Here is a 17427-nt window from a genome sequence, read left to right on the forward strand (position 1 = left end):
AATGTGAAGTCCTTACCGTGTATTCTGCTAGTTTTATGTCTTAAAATTGTTAATGTTTTTAAAAATGAATAAAATCCTGGACATTTTTAGTAGCTGTTTCCAGATCATGACTCTTTATTAATAACATGTGTCTGATTCAACATCTATTTCATTGTTACTCGGCCCTATTTTTCTATTGCAGTCTTTCATTTTGTGACCTTCAAGCAGCTGTTTGGCCAGATTGCCTGTCATTCTTACATGTTATTTGCACTGTTGCTGCACAGATGTATTTGCATTCTAATAGTTTTACTGTTTGAAAAGAGAAAACCATTCACGATAAATGGCAATTTTAGCTGCTCATAGTTTAACCGCTCACACTTCACTATGTCCAGTATCTTAGCACCTATTAAATATGACATTTCACATACTACAGTCATGGTTAGCAGTGAAGGTAATGGTAAATATGTGGTTCCTAGGCTTATTAACACAATGTAAGGTTTTGATAATTAAAACACCCATACATACAAGATTTCTCAAGTTCAAAATCTCAAATTTAAGTTTACCTCCAAAATAGCCTAACAATCTGATGTATGTATACTGCACATTCTTCTTGGCTTTTTTCCAAAAACTTCATAGTAGTTTTATAGATGCACCATTTTTTCCTATTCTTGGCATAAGTCCACGGGATGCGGATGTTGCAGTAGCACCCAGGCTTGGTGCTTAGGAGAGCCCAAAGGCTCCGATCCCTTTTCATGGTGCAGCTCTCTTCCCCTGGAATTTCATGTTTGATTATAGAAGGTCAGAGCTATGTTGAACACGCAGCTATGGTGTAAAATGAAGTTCCTGGAAGCTCTAGTTGTAGTATTCCTGTTATCAAAACTCGCAGTGCACAATTATAGCCCACCTGCTTTCTAGAAAGTAAATAGATTTTGCTAAATTTTTCCAAAAATTTACAAACAACAGATAATGGTATACCATAAAGAAAAAATCTATACTCATCTTTCCAATAATCTCTCTTGTCCAGCGCCACCGGTCTAATCCCAGAAGTGACTGAAATGGTCATATGCCATGTATTGGTCAGATGGTCTCAAAAGGCATCTGTGCATGAACAGCATGTGACCACTGAGCCAATGATTGGCTGAGCAGTCATGTGAGCGATGCACAGCATGTGACCACTGCATTCACATGCAGGATCGGACAGGCAGCGCTAAAAGGGGACAATAATGGGAAGGTGATAGAGATTTTTTTCTTAATCTTAAACCATTATCTGTCTGCTGTAGGTTTTTGTTACATTTCGGTAAACCCTTTTACAAGTGAATCTCGAGGTTTTCCTTTACAGCGGCTGCTATCCTTAGTATTAGTATAATTATGTGACATTTACCTTTTGAAGCACTGATGATTTACTTTCTTGTAGCTCATAATCATTCTATTCCTGCTGCATAGAAATATATTCTGCCTAAACTTACTGCTTTGTAAGAAGTCTCCCAAAAAGCACAGATGTTGCAGTTTAATCAATTTATTGAATTCATGTGACAAAACCTTTTGCTTGAGCTCCCACCCATTTGCAAAGTGTTATGGGAAATTATTTAGCAATAAGGCAGCTGGAGATGTTTAACTTACAGCACACCAAAAACTTTTCTATTGAATATTTTTTGTTCTCTCCATAGGAAGGCACACGTTACTTAGCCCTACAATGCATGCTATAGAATTTTGGATACATATGATTTAACTAGCTTACCCGTCGCGCGTTGCTGCGAAGACATACATAAATACATTCGTTTTTATATATCAAGATAACCAATCACAGCGCAGCTTTCAAGTTACCTCAGCAGTATAATATATAACAACCAATCACAGAGCAGCTTTAATGTTACCTCAGCAGTATAATATATAGCAACCAATCACAGCACAGCTTTCATTTTACCTCAGGATTCTCAATATCCGGTAATTGTCTTGCGGAACGTTCGGCGGATGCATCATTTTGTAGTTGAACACGCAACCCGTTGCTCGTAATGCTTTTTGCTTTCGTGCTTGAGATGGAAATCAAACGATCTTTGTCCGGGGGGCATAACTGTCGACGATGCTCGCACGCGCGCCACCTATCGTAGGAAAGATGTACTATGCCAGTAATCTTCCCAGGAGTGTACTCAACAACTTCCCAAAGTTTCATGGTGATTGGATGAATGGTGTAGTAATGCATAAAAAACAAACAGACCAACAGTCATTCATTTATATATATATATATAGATGACATCAGGTAGTAAAAGAATTAGATTCCATACGTAAAATTTGGACGCTAATTGTTTAGCGCTTAGAATTGAATAATCGAGTTGGGACCCACTAACTTTTCCTATTTATGACATAATCAATGCCCGTGACAAATTACATCGGGAAGTGAGAGAATTAGATTCCATGCGTAAAATTTGGACGCTAATTCTTTTGCGCTTAGAATTGAATAATCGAGTTAGGACCCATTAACGTTTCCTATTTATGACATAATCAATGCTCGTGCCAAATTTCAAGTTTCTATGACATTGGGAAGTGAGAAAATTAGATTCCGTACGTAAAATTTGGACGCTAATTGTTTGGTGCTTAGAATTGAATAATCGAGTTGGGACCCATTAGCTTTTCCTATTTATGACATAATGAATGCTCGTGCCAAATTTCATGTTTCTATTACATTGGGAAGTGAGAGAATTAGATTTTGTACATAAAATTTGGACGCTAATTTTTTTGAGCTTAGAATTGAATAATCGAGTTGGGACCCTTTAACTTTTCCTATTTATGACATAATCAATGCTCGTGCCAAATTACATCGGGAAGTAAGAGAATTAGATTCCATACGTAAAATTTGGACGCTAATTCTTTTGCGCTTAGAATTGAATAATCAAGTTGGGACCCATTAACGTTTCCTATTTATGACATAATCAATGCTCGTGCCAAATTTCAAGTTTCTATGACATTGGGAAGTGAGAAAATTAGATTCCGTACGTAAAATTTGGACACTAATTCTTTGGCACTTAGAATTGAATAATTGAGTTGGGACCCATTAGCTTTTCCTATTTATGACATAATCAATGCTTGTGCCAAATTTCAAGTTTCTATGACATTGGGAAGCGAGAAAATTAGATTCCGTACGTAAAATTTGGACGCTAATTCTTTGGCGCTTAGAATTGAATAATCGAGTTGGGACCCATTAATTTTTCCTATTTATGACATAATCAATGCTCGTGGCAAATTTCATGTTTCTACAATATCGGGAAGTGAGAGAATTAGTGGCAATGATGGAAATCGAACGATCTACGTGGGGGGGGGCGTAACTGTCGACGACGCTCGCGCACGCGCCATTTATCGTAGGATAGTTGTACTATGCCTATAATCTTCCCAGGAGTGTACTCAACAACTTCCCAAAGTTTCATGGCGATCGGATGAATGGTGTAGTAGCGCATAAAGGACAAACAGACACACAGACAGACAGACATACATTCAATTTTATATATATAGAAGTGCAAATTAGACATAATAAGAAAAAAAACATGCATTGTGGGGTTAAATATTACTTATAATGGGTAACTATTCATAGTCTACAGTTCCCAGGTCTTGTGGCATCAAAGGTCGACTACATACAAAGTACATATGCTTAAAAGGGTTTTCCGTTGTTCAAGACCCTGACTGATCAGTTGATTGTGCGCCCGCTGACAGTGCCACAATTACAGAGAGGTCGGACTGGAAGCAGCGGAAGTCTCTTCTCCAACCTCTGTGTAGCTTGTAACTGTAAGTTCAGCTCTCATTGCAACCAATAGGGCGTGTCTGCAGTTACAAGCGACTGCCACTACACAGAGATCGGAGGAGAGACTCCCACTGCTTTTGCTCCGACCCCTGTGTATTTGCGGCAGCACTGTCAGCGAGCACACAATCAGCTGATCGGTCAGGATTCCGAATGACGGACCCCAGCTGATCAACTATTGACAACCTATCCTCAGGATAGGACATCAATATTAGTCTCCCTGGAAAACCCCTTTAATGCTTTCATCTCTAATTAACTAAAGAAAGAAACAGCAATGTTTCTGAATCGCTGACAGATACTATGACACATGTAAAAGTCACAATAAGAGTACTGATGGCAGTAGTGTATATGCACCATGGGCCATTAGTCAAATAATCCACCAGGAGTTAGACAAATAGGAAAGAGTACCTTAACTGGATTAGCATAATAGGTCTCAGTGGTCCATCCCATCTTGACTTTTATGCGATACAAAGTGTCCAAAGTTGTCATGTCAGGAGAAATTATCCACAAAATTCCACAACCCGTGTGAGCAGGCGGATGGCGTCCTGTGTGTGCTGTATGTAGGCGGGCGGGAGCAATCTCTAGCCCACTCGGTCTGCATACACCGAGCGACTATTGCTCCTGTTTGAAAGCACAGAAGTGATTATTGTTAGGGTGATAAGTGCCCGGCAATCATCCCATGTAAAGGGCACAGTTAGTGAACGGTGTGAACTATGATGTTGATTAAACAGAGGCTTTACACAAGTTCAGTTGAACAAACAATGCTTTACTGAATGTACAATAAAGAATAATATGGCAAAAACGTGCAACAGTTTTATTTTGATACAATGCAACCCGTTTACTGACATTCAGTTAATGCCATAACTTTGTCCATACCCTATGAATTGGGTGCCCTTAATATTGTATGCAGTGTAGAATGATCACAATCAATAAATGAGGTATATAGCTCCATGCATGCTGTTTGAAAATGAAAGTCTCCTCTAAAATAACTCAGCTGTCCAGGAACTTGGATTAACCAAATGAGTCAATCCACTATCTGAAATATGCAGTCAGTCTGCCCTGGACAAATTATTAGCACAGTATCTTTGGGGAGGTCATGCAACGATGAAGTCAAAACAATCTGTTTTACTGACGCAGAGTCTGGTGGATGGTACTCAAGATTACCAATCACTAGAGATGAGCGAGCACCAAAATGCTCGGGTGCTCGTTACTCGAGACGAACTTTTCGCGATGCTCGAGGGTTCGTTTCGAAAAACGAACCCCATTGAAGTCAATGGGCGACCCGAACATTTTTGTATATCGCCGATGCTCGCTAAGGTTTTCGTTTGTGAAAATCTGGGCAATTCAAGAAAGTGATGGGAACGACACAGCAACGGATAGGGCAGGCGAGGGGCTACATGTTGGGCTGCATCTCAAGTTCCCAGGTCCCACTATTAAGCCACAATAGCGGCAAGAGTGGGCCCCCCCCCCCCTCTTAACAACTTTTACTTCTGAAAAGCCCTCATTAGCAATGCATACCTTAGCTAAGCACCACACTACCTCCAACAAAGCACAATCACTGCCTGCATGACACTCCGCTGCCACTTCTCCTGGGTTACATGCTGCCCAACCCCCGCCCCCCTTACGACCCAGTGTCCACAGCGCACACCAAACTGTCCCTGCCCAGCCTTCAGCTGCCCTCATGCCACGCCACCCTCATGTCTATTTATAAGTGCGTCTGCCAGAGGAACCGCAGGCACACACTGCAGAGGGTTGGCATGGCTAGGCAGCGACCCTCTTTAAAAGGGGCGGGACAATAGCCCACAATGCTGTACATAAGCAATGAGAAATCCAATCCTGCGCCACCTCCATCTGGAGCTGCACACGTGGGCATAGCAATGGGGAACCTATGTGCCACACACTTCATTCTGTCAAGGTGTCTGCATGCCCCAGTCAGACCGCGGTTTTTTATAAATAGTCACAGGCAGGTACAACTCCGCAATGGGAATTCCGTGTGCACCCACAGCATGGGTGGCTCCCTGGAACCCACCGGCGGTACATAAATGTATCCCATTGCAGTGCCCTGGACAGCAGAGCTAACATCAGATTAAATGCAGGTGGGCTTCGGCTCACACTGCATGCCCCAACCGGACCAGGGTTTTTAATTCATAGACACAGGCAGGTACAACTCCCTATTGTGAAGTCCCTGTGGACCGACAGCATGGGTGGGTGCCAGGAAGCCACCGGCGGTACATAAATATATCCCATTGCATTGCCCATCACAGCTGAGGTAATAATGTCATGTTTAATGCAGGTGGGCTTCGGCCCACACTGCATGCCCCAGTCAGACTGGGGTTCTTTAGAAGTGGACACATGCAGTTACAACTCCCTGTGGACCCACAGCATGGGTGGCTCCCTGGAACCCACCGGTGGTACATAAATATATCCCATTGCATTGCCCATCACAGCTGAGGTAGTCATGTTAAATGCAGGTGGGCTTCGGCCCACACTGCATGCCCCAGTCAGACTGGGGTTCTTTAGAAGTGGACACATGTAGTTACAACTCCGTGTGGACCGACAGCATGGGTGGGTGCCAGGAAGCCACCGGCGGTAGATAAATATATCCCATTGCATTGCCCATCACAGCTGAGGTAATAAATTCATGTTTAATGCAGGTGGGCTTCGGCCCACACTGCATGCTCCAGACAGACTGGGGTTCTTTAGAAGTGGACACATGCAGTTACAACTCCCTGTGGACCCACAGCATGGGTGGCTCCCTGGAACCCACCGGCGGTACATAAATATATCCCATTGCATTGCCCATCACAGCTGAGGTAATGTCATGTTTAATGCAGGTGGGCTTCGGCCCACACTGCATGCCCCAGTCAGACTGGGGTTCTTTAGAAGTGGACACATGCAGTTACAACTCCCTGTGGACCCACGGCATGGGTGGCTCCCTGGAACCCACCGGCGGTACATAAATATATCCCATTGCAGTGCCCAACACAGCTGATGTTACGTGAGCTGTAATGCAGGTGGGCAAAAAATTAATTTGATTACACTGTAGGCGAGGGCCCCCAAAAATTGGTGTACCAACAGTACTAATGTACCTGAAAAAAATTGCCCATGCCCAACCAAGAGGGCAGGTGAAACCCATTAATCGCTTTGGTTAATGTGGCTTAATTGGTAACTAGGCCTGGAGGCAGCCCAGTAAAAATAAAAATTGGTTGAGGTGAAAGTTTCAACGCTTTAATGAGCATTGAAACGTATAAAAATTGTTTAGAAAAATTATATGACTGAGCCTTGTGGGCCTAAGAAAAATTGCCCGTTCGGCGTGATTATGTGAGGTTTCAGGAGGAGGAGCAGGAGGAGGAGGAGGAATATTATACACAGATAGATGAAGCAAAAAGGTCCCCGTTTTGGATGGTGATAGAGAACGATGCTTCCATCCGCGGGTGCAGCCTACGTATTGTTTAGGTATCGCTGCTGTCCGCTGGTGGAGAAGAGAAGTCTGGGGAAATCCAGACTTTGTTCATCTTGATGAGTGTAAGCCTGTCGGCACTGTCGGTTGACAGGTGGGTACGCTTATCCGTGATGATTCCCCCAGCCACACTAAACACACTCTGACAAGACGCTAGCCGCAGGACAAGCAAGCACCTCCAGGGCATACAGCGCGAGTTCAGGCCACGTGTCCAGCTTCGACACCCAGTAGTTGTAGGGGGCAGAGGCGTCACCGAGGATGGTCGTGCGATCGGCTACGTACTCCCTCACCATCCTTTTACAGTGCTCCCGCCAACTCAGCCTTGACTGGGGACCGGTGACACAGTCTTGCTGGGGAGCCATAAAGCTGTCAAAGGCCTTAGAGAGTGTTCCCCTGCCTGCGCTGTACATGCTGCCTGATCTCTGCGCCTCCCCTGCTACCTGGGCCGCGGAAATGCGCCTTCGGCCACTAGCGCTGTCGGATGGGAAGTTCACCATCAGTTTGTCCACCAGCGCCCTGTGATATAGCATCATTCTCGAACCCCTTTCCTCTTCGGGAATGAGAGTGGAAAGGTTCTCCTTATACCGTGGGTCGAGCAGTGTGTACACCCAGTAATCCGTAGTGGACAGAATGCGTGTAACGCGAGGGTCACGAGAAAGGCATCCTAACATGAAGTCAGCCATGTGTGCCAGGGTACCTGTACGCAACACATGGCTGTCCTCACTCGGAAGATCACTTTCAGGATCCTCCTCCTCCTCCTCCTCTGGCCATACACGCTGAAAGGATGACAGGCAAGCTGCATCTGTACCCTCAGCAGTGGGCCAAGCTGTCTCTTCCCCCTTCTCCTCATGCTCCTCCCCCTCCTCCTCCTCCTCCTCCTCCTCCTCCTCTGGCCATACACGCTGAAAGGATGACAGGCAAGCAGCATCTGTCCCCTCAGCAGTGGGCCAAGCTGTCTCTTCCCCCTCCTCCTCATGCTCCTCCCCCTCCTCCTCAACGCGCTGAGATATAGACATGAGGTTGCTCTGACTATCCAGCGACATACTGTCTTCCCCCGCCTCCGTTTCCGATTCCAAAGCGTCTGCCTTTATGCTTTGCAGGGAACTTCTCAAGAGGCATAGCAGAGGAATGGTGACGCTAATGATTGCAGCATCCCCGCTCAGCATCTGGGTAGACTCCTCAAAGTTTCCAAGGACCTGGCAGATGTCTGCCAACCAGGCCCACTCCTCTGTAAATAATTGAGGAGGCTGACTCCCACTACGCTGCCCATGTTGGAGTTGGTATTCCACAATAGCTCTACGCTGCTCATAGAGCCTGGCCAACATGTGGAGCGTAGAGTTCCACTGTGTGGGCACGTCGCACAGCAATCGGTGCAGTGGCAGATGAAACCGATGTTGCAGTGTCCGCAGGGTGTCAGCGTGCGTGTGGGACTTGCGGAAATGTGCGCAGAGCTGGCGCACCTTTCCGAGCAGGTATGACAAGTGTGGGTAGCTTTTCAGAAAGCGCTGAACCACCAAATTAAAGACATGGGCCAGGCATGGCACGTGCGTGAGGCTGCCGAGCTGCAGAGCCGCCACCAGGTTACGGCCGTTGTCACACACGACCATGCCCGGTTGGAGGCTCAGCGGCGCAAGCCAGCGGTCGGTCTGCTCTGTCAGACCCTGCAGCAGTTCGTAGGCCGTCTGACTCTTCTCTCCTAAGCTGAGTAGTTTCAGCACGGCCTGCTGACGCTTGCCCACCGCTGTGCTGCCACGCCGCGTGACACCGACTGCTGGCAACGTGCTGCTGCTGACACATCTTGATTGCGAGACAGAGGTTGCGTAGGAGGTGGAGGAGGAGGAGGGTGGTTTAGTGGAGGAAGCATACACCGCCGCAGATACCACCACCGACCTGGGGCACGCAATTCTGGGGGTGGGTAGGACGTGAGCGGTCCCAGGCTCTGACTCTGTCCCAGCCTCCACTAAATTCACCCAATGTGCCGTCAGGGAGATATAGTGGCCCTGCCCGCCTGTGCTTGTCCACGTGTCTGTTGTTAAGTGGACCTTGGCAGTAACCGCGTTGGTGAGGGCGCGTACAATGTTGCGGGAGACGTGGTCGTGCAGGGCTGGGACGGCACATCGGGAAAAGTAGTGGCGACTGGGAACCGAGTAGCGCGGGGCCGCCGCCGCCATCATGCTTTTGAAAGCTTCCGTTTCCACAAGCCTATACGGCAGCATCTCCAGGCTGATCAATTTGGCATTGTGCACGTTTAACGCTTGAGCGTGCGGGTGCGTGGCGGCGTACTTGCGCTCGCGCTCAAACAGTGGTGCTAGCGACGTCTGGACGCTGCGCTGAGAGACATTGCTGGATGGGGCCGAGGACAGCGGAGGTGAGGGTGTAGGTGCAGGCCAGGAGACGGTAGTGCCTGTGCCCTGAGAGGGGGGTTGGATGTCAGTGGCAGGTTGGGGCACAGGGGGAGAGGCAGTGGTGCAAACCGGAGGCAGTGAACGGCCTTCGTCCCACCTTGTGGGGTGCTTGGCCATCATATGCCTGCGCATGCTGTTGGTGGTGAGGCTGTTGGTGGTGCCTCCCCAGCTGATCTTGGCGCGACAAAGGTTGCACACCACTGTTCGTCGGTCGTCAGGCGTCTCTGTGAAAAACTGCCACACTGTAGAGCACCTTGACCTCTGCAGGGTGGCATGGCGCGAGGGGGCGCTTTGGGAACCAGTTGGTGGATTATTCGGTCTGGCCCTGCCTCTACCCCTGGCCACCGCACTGGCTCGGCCTGTGCCCACACCCTGACTTGTGCCTCCGCGTCCTCGGCCGCGTCCACGTCCTCTAGGCCTACCCCTACCCCTCAGCATGCTGTATTACCAGTAATGCAGAAACAGAACGCTGTAATTAAATGTGCGGCTTATTGGCCTGTGGTTGGAGGCTGACTTCGTTTACGGAACGCCAGGAAATAATTTGGCGCAAGCCTGCTGTAACACTTAGCTGGCTGCGTATGATTTTGTAGAACTACTACACCCAGCACACACAGACCCAGAACACTGAGCACAGTGACAGGCAGGCCAAATAGATTTTTTGCCCAATATTTTTTAGAAAAGGCCCACTGCCTATATTCAATCAATAATATGTCTTCTGTCCCTGCCTCCACACTTCTGTCCCTGGACTGTCACAGAACTGCAGAGTGTTGCACTGTTAACTGCAACACAACGGTGATTTCAGAGCCCAGACAGAGCCAGGAAATAATTTGGCGCAAGCCTGCTGTAACACTTAGCTGGCTGCGTATGATTTTGTAGAACTACTACACCCAGCACACACAGACCCAGAACACTGAGCACAGTGACAGGCAGGCCAAATAGATTTTTTGCCCAATATTTTTTAGAAAAGGCCCACTGCCTATATTCAATCAATAATATGTCTTCTGTCCCTGCCTCCACACTTCTGTCCCTGGAGTATTACTGCAGGGCGCAATGCTCTGCACGGCCGATATAACAAAAAAAAAAAAAAAAACACTGCAAAAAGCAGCCTCCACAGTACTGCACACGGTTAGATGTGGCCCTAAGAAGGACCGTTGGGGTTCTTGAAGCCTACACTAACTCCTAACACTCTCCCTATAGCAGCTCCAACACGATAGCACTTTCCCTTAGCTATGTCAGAACGCATCTGTGGCGAGCCGCGGGAGGGGCTGATTTATATACTCGGGTGACACCTGATCTCCCCAGCCACTCACAGCAGGGGGGTGGTATAGGGCTTGAATGTCACAGGGGGAAGTTGTAATGCCTTCCCTGTCTTTCAATTGGCCAGAAAAGCGCGCTAACGTCTCAGAGAGGAAAGTGAAAGTAACCCGAACATCACGTGGTATTCGTCACGAGTAACGAGCATCTCGAACACGCTAATACTCGAACGAGTATCAAGCTCGGACGAGTACGTTCGCTCATCTCTACCAATCACCCAAATGTGAATATCTGGATACTGACTGTTGGTCTTTTAACTCTCACTGGTGGTTACTTGCTGTCAGTAACTACAGCTGACGTTTCCTTGGAGGATCAGCAGATTTCCCACTGGCACGCACTTGACAACAGTTGGAGAGTGTCAGTCTAGGAAGCAGAATTGTGCCCTCTCTCTGGTACCAGAAAACCCAGCACTCCAGTAGCACTGGGGTAGATCACTCCTCACATGGGGAAATATAGCATGTACTGTTAGAGTATTATGAGATCATGTTTTTTTCCCAAAACTGGTTATTGCATGCCACAAATGTCAGAATATGAGCTAAAAGAAGGGATAATGAAGGAGGAGGAAGAATGTATTGGGGGCTAGTCTCAGTGCCTCACCAGCTGTTCCCTTTCACTAGTCCTTACAGAAGAATAACCCCACCATCAGTTCTGCAGGACATATGTCCTCTTTGTGTGGTAATAAAAACCTCACTGTTAGGCCTGTTTCACACGACTTTGTAGCGATGCGGCATCGCTACAAAACGCATGTATGTGAAGCTCATGGTTTCCAATGGATTCTTTCAGGCTACAAAACATCTCTCATGTGAAAGAATCAATGGGCTTCACATTCATGTGTTTTGTAGCGATGATGCAATGCTACAAAATCGTGCAATTTTGTAACCCATGTGAAGCAGGCCTTACCCTTTGATGTTTAACGTCATGGCAGGATCAGGGCTGATGCTGTAACAACGCTGACAGAAGGTCCCTCTGTCTGCACATGTGGACAGAGTTGCACTTACCCCACTTCCCCTTATAGTCTTCTTCTAACGTCTTGCCTAAGTCCGGCAATCAGCAACGTATAGTTGTCCTTGCTTCAGCGACAGGATTTGTTTCGGCCAACACTGATGTTTGCTCTTCTTCCCAATTGGAAATTAAGCTCCACTTCCTGGCAACCAGTAATACTGCAAGTGTTGAGCAGCGACCCCATTCACAGTGGCCTGTTGATCACAATATAGAATATGAAAGGAACAGGTAGGTTGCCTCCCTTTCATCCTGTTTAGCTTTTGATGGGCTCGTAAGCACACATAACAGCCTATCTGAACAGGCAGAGCTGCAGTATGAAGCGGCAAAGCAGCAGTTTAGGATTACCTAGGAACACATAGGCAGCCCTAGTACAGCTATGTACAAATAAGAGCAGTAATACAGTCATCTGAATTGACCCTTAATAGCATAGTAGGTCATAAGGATGAGTTTCCCAAAAAATGCACATTTTAGTAAAGTGCTCAATAAGAAACGTGGTAATCTTGAAAATAAAATAAAAATTAATCTTGTTCTTTCTATAGCACCAACTTATTCTGCAGCGCTTTCAACTAATTTATTTATTACCCCCATCCCAGCAAGCTGGATGCTCATTTTATCGACCTTGAAAGAATGGAAGGCTGAGTCAACCTTGAGCCAGCAACTTGAACCAAGCGGAGATTGAGCTCACGACCTTCAGGTCGTGAGTGAGAGCTTAGGACTGCATTTCTGCTGCCTTAACAGTATAGCTGTCCTTCTTTAAAAATGTCTCTAATTTTGTGAGAAAACCACAGAGAAGTGTGCAATAATTATGGAAATGGTATTGTCAGGGGCATAAGAATTAAGTGTATCAACAGATGATATAACAAAGATCATACATCAATATCATATAGGATGAGATCTTGTTCTAAGTTTCCCATTTGAATTGTCGAAGCTTATACAATTCACATTAATATATGAAGGTACTAAAATAGTCATGTAAAAGGTTTTTATCCTGCTAATAATTCAATGAGGCTTGTAGTAAAAGATTTATTCTCAAAGGTTCAACTGGAAAAAATGTGTTTCTGACAAAATTCTTCCCTTTCTCTGGTGAGGCGACTGAAGGAAGAATGTAAGCTGCAATATAGTCTTTAATAAGTATGTAAGTGAATCCTCCTGTAATTCAGGTATTGTGTATTGGAGGCAGATTACTATTCAGGACAGACCATACCAAACTTTTATTGAAAGGCATAAAGTGCTGCTCTTTTCATAGGTGACTGACAGCAACAATCTGCTAACATAATTGTTTCTTTATCTTGTCTAGTTACAAAAAAAAACCTTCTGGCAGGAAGACTGAGGCACTCGGTGAAATTCATGGGCATTGTTGGAGGCATATAAGATATCCAGTACTGTGTAGTAGCCCTCTGCTCAGTCTATTAGGGCACATGCAAAGAAATTGTTCAGAAAAAAAAAAATTAACAGTAGTTCACTTTTATTGCTGCACTTCTTACTTTATAAAAAGTGGGTACGTGGGGGTCATGTCTCTGCTTCGTGCGTGCAATAACTGCAAAGCAAAATATAAACTCTCTGACAAGCTCACACCATACTACCAGGAACCCCCTGCAGTGCAAGGGAAAAAATAAACAAAGGAGCAAAACTTTCTCTAAGGTTAACTAGAGGGTGACAACCCCTGCCTACTCTTGGATGGCCCGTACTGATAAGGACACATTCACCCTTGTGCCTGTGCCACTTACTAACCCTGATAAATGTCAATAGAAAACCCACCATAAGAGTAAACCAAAACCTCAAAGAATTAATCTCAATAATAAAGCTCTGAAATTATCTGAAGAGCCGCTAAAAGAAGTATGGAAATCGGATCCAGAAAGCTCCTCACTCCACAGAGAACGAGACTGCACTGGAAATGGCCAGCACAGAACCCAGACCAGGAGGGAACTAAAAACCCTCTCTAATTGCCCCCAGGTATACACCAACAGCTGACACACCCATCAGGGGCAAAGAAGACCAAATGCCCAGTCAAGCTCAAATTGACACAACAGTGGGGATCAGTCATTGGCACTTATGTGCTATTGAAACACAACAGTGGGGATCAGTCATTGGCACTTATGTGCTATTGAAACACAACAGTGGGGACCAGTCATTGGCATTTATGTGCTATTGAAAGAGGTGCTATGGCAGTTCATAAGCAGAGTTGCACTAGTGCAGCATTTCCCAAACTCCAGTCCTCACAACCGCCAAACCGATCGCTTTTTCAGACACCGGTGCAGCTTATCCTCAAATCATTACCTGTTGAGGGGTCTTTAGGATGGGAGTTTGGGAAACACCGCCCTAGTGGCAAGTCTACAGTAAGTGATGAACATACTAAATTTTACAATTTCGGTAGAGAGTGCTCTAGGGGATATTCACATGTGGCAGATTTGTCATAGAAATGTCGGTGGCTCTCAGTCATCCGAATGCCAACAGCTGTAGTGCGTAACTGAGTAGTGCTTGTGTGAAGCTGGCCTAAGGCTGTGACTTTATAGTGCTACAACTGTGAGACCACCTTCTGTAGGCCAATTGCAGTCCATACCACTAGTATATATTGGGACATATTTATCAATCCAAATGTTTCAGTCTTCAGACATATTTATCGAACGCCCAACACATTTTATCTGTCACTTGTGTAATATCTGAAAACATCAATGTGGCTTGCAATGTGTGTTGTGCAACATACTTGCCAAAAGAAATCCTGTCACCTTTCTGCATGGAAACGTTTGGTTGAGTTATGTCATACAGGACTCGGCAGCTGCACTGTTTATATTCATCATACCGCTTGTATTTTGCTTTCCTGATTACTATGACTAATTGCCCACATTGGTGTATCATTAAGATACGGTGCTACAAAGCATACCTTGCAGCTGAGATGCATCAGAAATCTTCGGCTATCCATGGCTCTTTAAGTGCTTTCTGATTGAATGGTTTAAGGCATTCGGTTTGTCTAAAAGCATTTAAACCATTAGCGAGTCACGGCGAACATTTTGTAGAACTGTGCAAAGCTTTTTATTTGTATAGCAGAATTTTGTATAGTTGTAAGGAATTCACCCCGAGGCCTTAATATTGCCACAAATTGGAGAAATGCACTAAAATTGCATTATGTGCCAAATTTTGGTGCAGTTGAATTGAGCATGCTCACTAGACATTGATTGGTTGGTTGATGCACTGCTATAAAAGACGATTTTTACTGAGCAAAATAGAGCAGGACTAAAGACTAAGAAGCTAGCTGAGATATCTTAGACCCAGTGAGAGTAGGATCATAATGGCCCGGAGCGGGACAGGACCAATCAGCACTGGCAAGGAGACAGAGAGGAGAGTTGTGCTCCTAATTCTGGACTACACTGTGGAAAGAAACTGGTTGGTAGAAGCTGCAACTTCCGTGCATCAAACTCTGAGTCCGGCCCTAAGTAGGGACTGTAGGTGTGCACATCAATACGGACAGATACTAAGTACCCAGCTTGCTGCCACATACGCAGATTGCAATAAAGAGAATGGATTGTGAGACATGCTCAGCATTGCGCAAGTTTATTAATCACAAACAGGGATATTTTGCAAGGGGGAATAACAGCCAACCTTAGAGGTGAAGAAGTATAAACTCCTAAAGAGAAACAGTGTATTGTATCCATAATGTGTATTTCTATGAGATGGTACTGATATGTGAGTGTTATTGTTCAGAAAGTATTATTACGTTCAACTTAACAGCAGATCGTGTCTAGTCTAAGTAATAATTCAGTTGCTTACTCATTAGTATCCAAATTGTTTGCATTATTTCTGCGTTCTCAAATATTGTAAACGTTGGTTACTCCATCGTATCCGCAATCTTGTGTTGCCAAACCTCGACCCGTGACATTGTGATTGTGGGATTTATAATTTGGTTTCTCGTTACTACTTGGTTTTCATTCATGTGTGTCGTCACTTCTCTTCTAACCTGGAGAGCACTTGGTGATGTTTCATCTTTGAGGTCACCCACTACCTTACTTTGTGTTAACTGAATGGGACTGATTTGCAGTCCCAGGTGTAGCCACTGGCTTTAACATTCTGCTGGTTGGCGGGGGTCCTGGAGGTAAAACCCATAGGATTCAAACATTGATGGCTATTTCTAAGCAGGTGTGCTAAGCAGGGAATGCCTTGAGTGGTACAGAATTAAAGTCAAAGTGTTTTAGTTTCAGAATACTATTTAGGGGTTGTCCCGCGGCAGCAAGTGGGTCTATACACTTCTGTATGGCCATATTAATGCACTTTGTAATGTACATTGTGCATTAATTATGAGCCATACAGAAGTTATAAAAAGTTTTATACTTACCTGCTCCGTTGCTGGCGTCCTCGTTCCCATGGAGCCGACTAATTTTCGCCCTCCGATGGCCAAATTAGCCGCGCTTGCGCAGTCCGGGTCTTCTGCTCTCTTCAATGGAGCCGCTCGTGCAGAATGCCGGCTCCGTGTAGCTCCGCCCCATCACGTGCCGATTCCAGCCAATCAGGAGGCTGGAATCGGCAATGGACCGCACAGAAGAGCTGCGGTCCACGGAGGGAGCAGACCCCGGCGGCCATCTTCAGCAGGTAAGTATGAAGACGCCGGACCGCCGGGATTCAGGTAAGCGCTGAGCGGTTTGTTTTTTTAACCCCTGCATCGGGGTTGTCTCGCGCCGAACGGGGGGGGGGGGGGGGGTGTTAAAAAAAAAAAAACGTTTCGGCGCGGGACAACCCCTTTAATATCGATGATATGCTAAATTGTTATTTTTTGTAAGGCGTTTATTATTATGTTCTATACACTGTATGCTCTGTTTATTTATCTGATGCTGTTAAAACTATAGCACTGTGTAAAACTATTAATTGTTTCCACACCCCACGAATATGTCAGCCAAATACAAAATGAAAATGAAAAAAAAAACAAGATAAGTAATACAGATATAATAATTCCTTACATATAAAAGTCAGTAAAAGCTGCTGGAAGCTGTAAATCACTTATTATGTTGAGGACAGGAGCTCCTTCAGGGTTCGGTACAGTACATACTGTGTTACAGAAAATAAAATGGGGCCACCGTTACCTGGTGTGCAAAGGAACAACTCATCCTGGCAAAGGTAGAAAACAGTATATAACCTGTAGCACCGCACTTTACTGTAGACAGATGCTATTAGACAGCCAATCAGTGCATGCAGATCAGCACCATGTTTTCCCAAAAATAAGACCTATCCCCAAAATAAGCCCTGCCCTGATTTTTCAGGAAGACTTGAAACCAGAGGCGTAACTATAGGGGATGCAGTTGTAACCCGGCCCAGGAGCCTTAGGGGGCCCATAAAGCTTCTTCTCTCCATATAGAGAGCCCAGTACTATGAATAAAGAATTACAGTTGGGGGCCCTGTTATTGATTTTGCATTGGGCCCAGATGCTTCAAGTTACATCTCTGCTTGAAATATAAGCCCTAAATGATCCACGGGCAGCCAATTCATAAATCCCA

General features: G+C 45.6%; 1 protein-coding gene across 1 annotated transcript in view; it reads left to right on the forward strand.

Moving 5' to 3' along the window:
* Positions 1-17427, forward strand: part of CDH23 (cadherin related 23) — a 996630-nt gene that overhangs the window by 296385 nt on the left and 682818 nt on the right. The gene's annotated exons all lie outside the window — the stretch shown is intronic.

The sequence above is a fragment of the Eleutherodactylus coqui genome, chromosome 4 (genome assembly GCF_035609145.1).
Source record: "Eleutherodactylus coqui strain aEleCoq1 chromosome 4, aEleCoq1.hap1, whole genome shotgun sequence".
Taxonomy (NCBI): domain Eukaryota; kingdom Metazoa; phylum Chordata; class Amphibia; order Anura; family Eleutherodactylidae; genus Eleutherodactylus; species Eleutherodactylus coqui.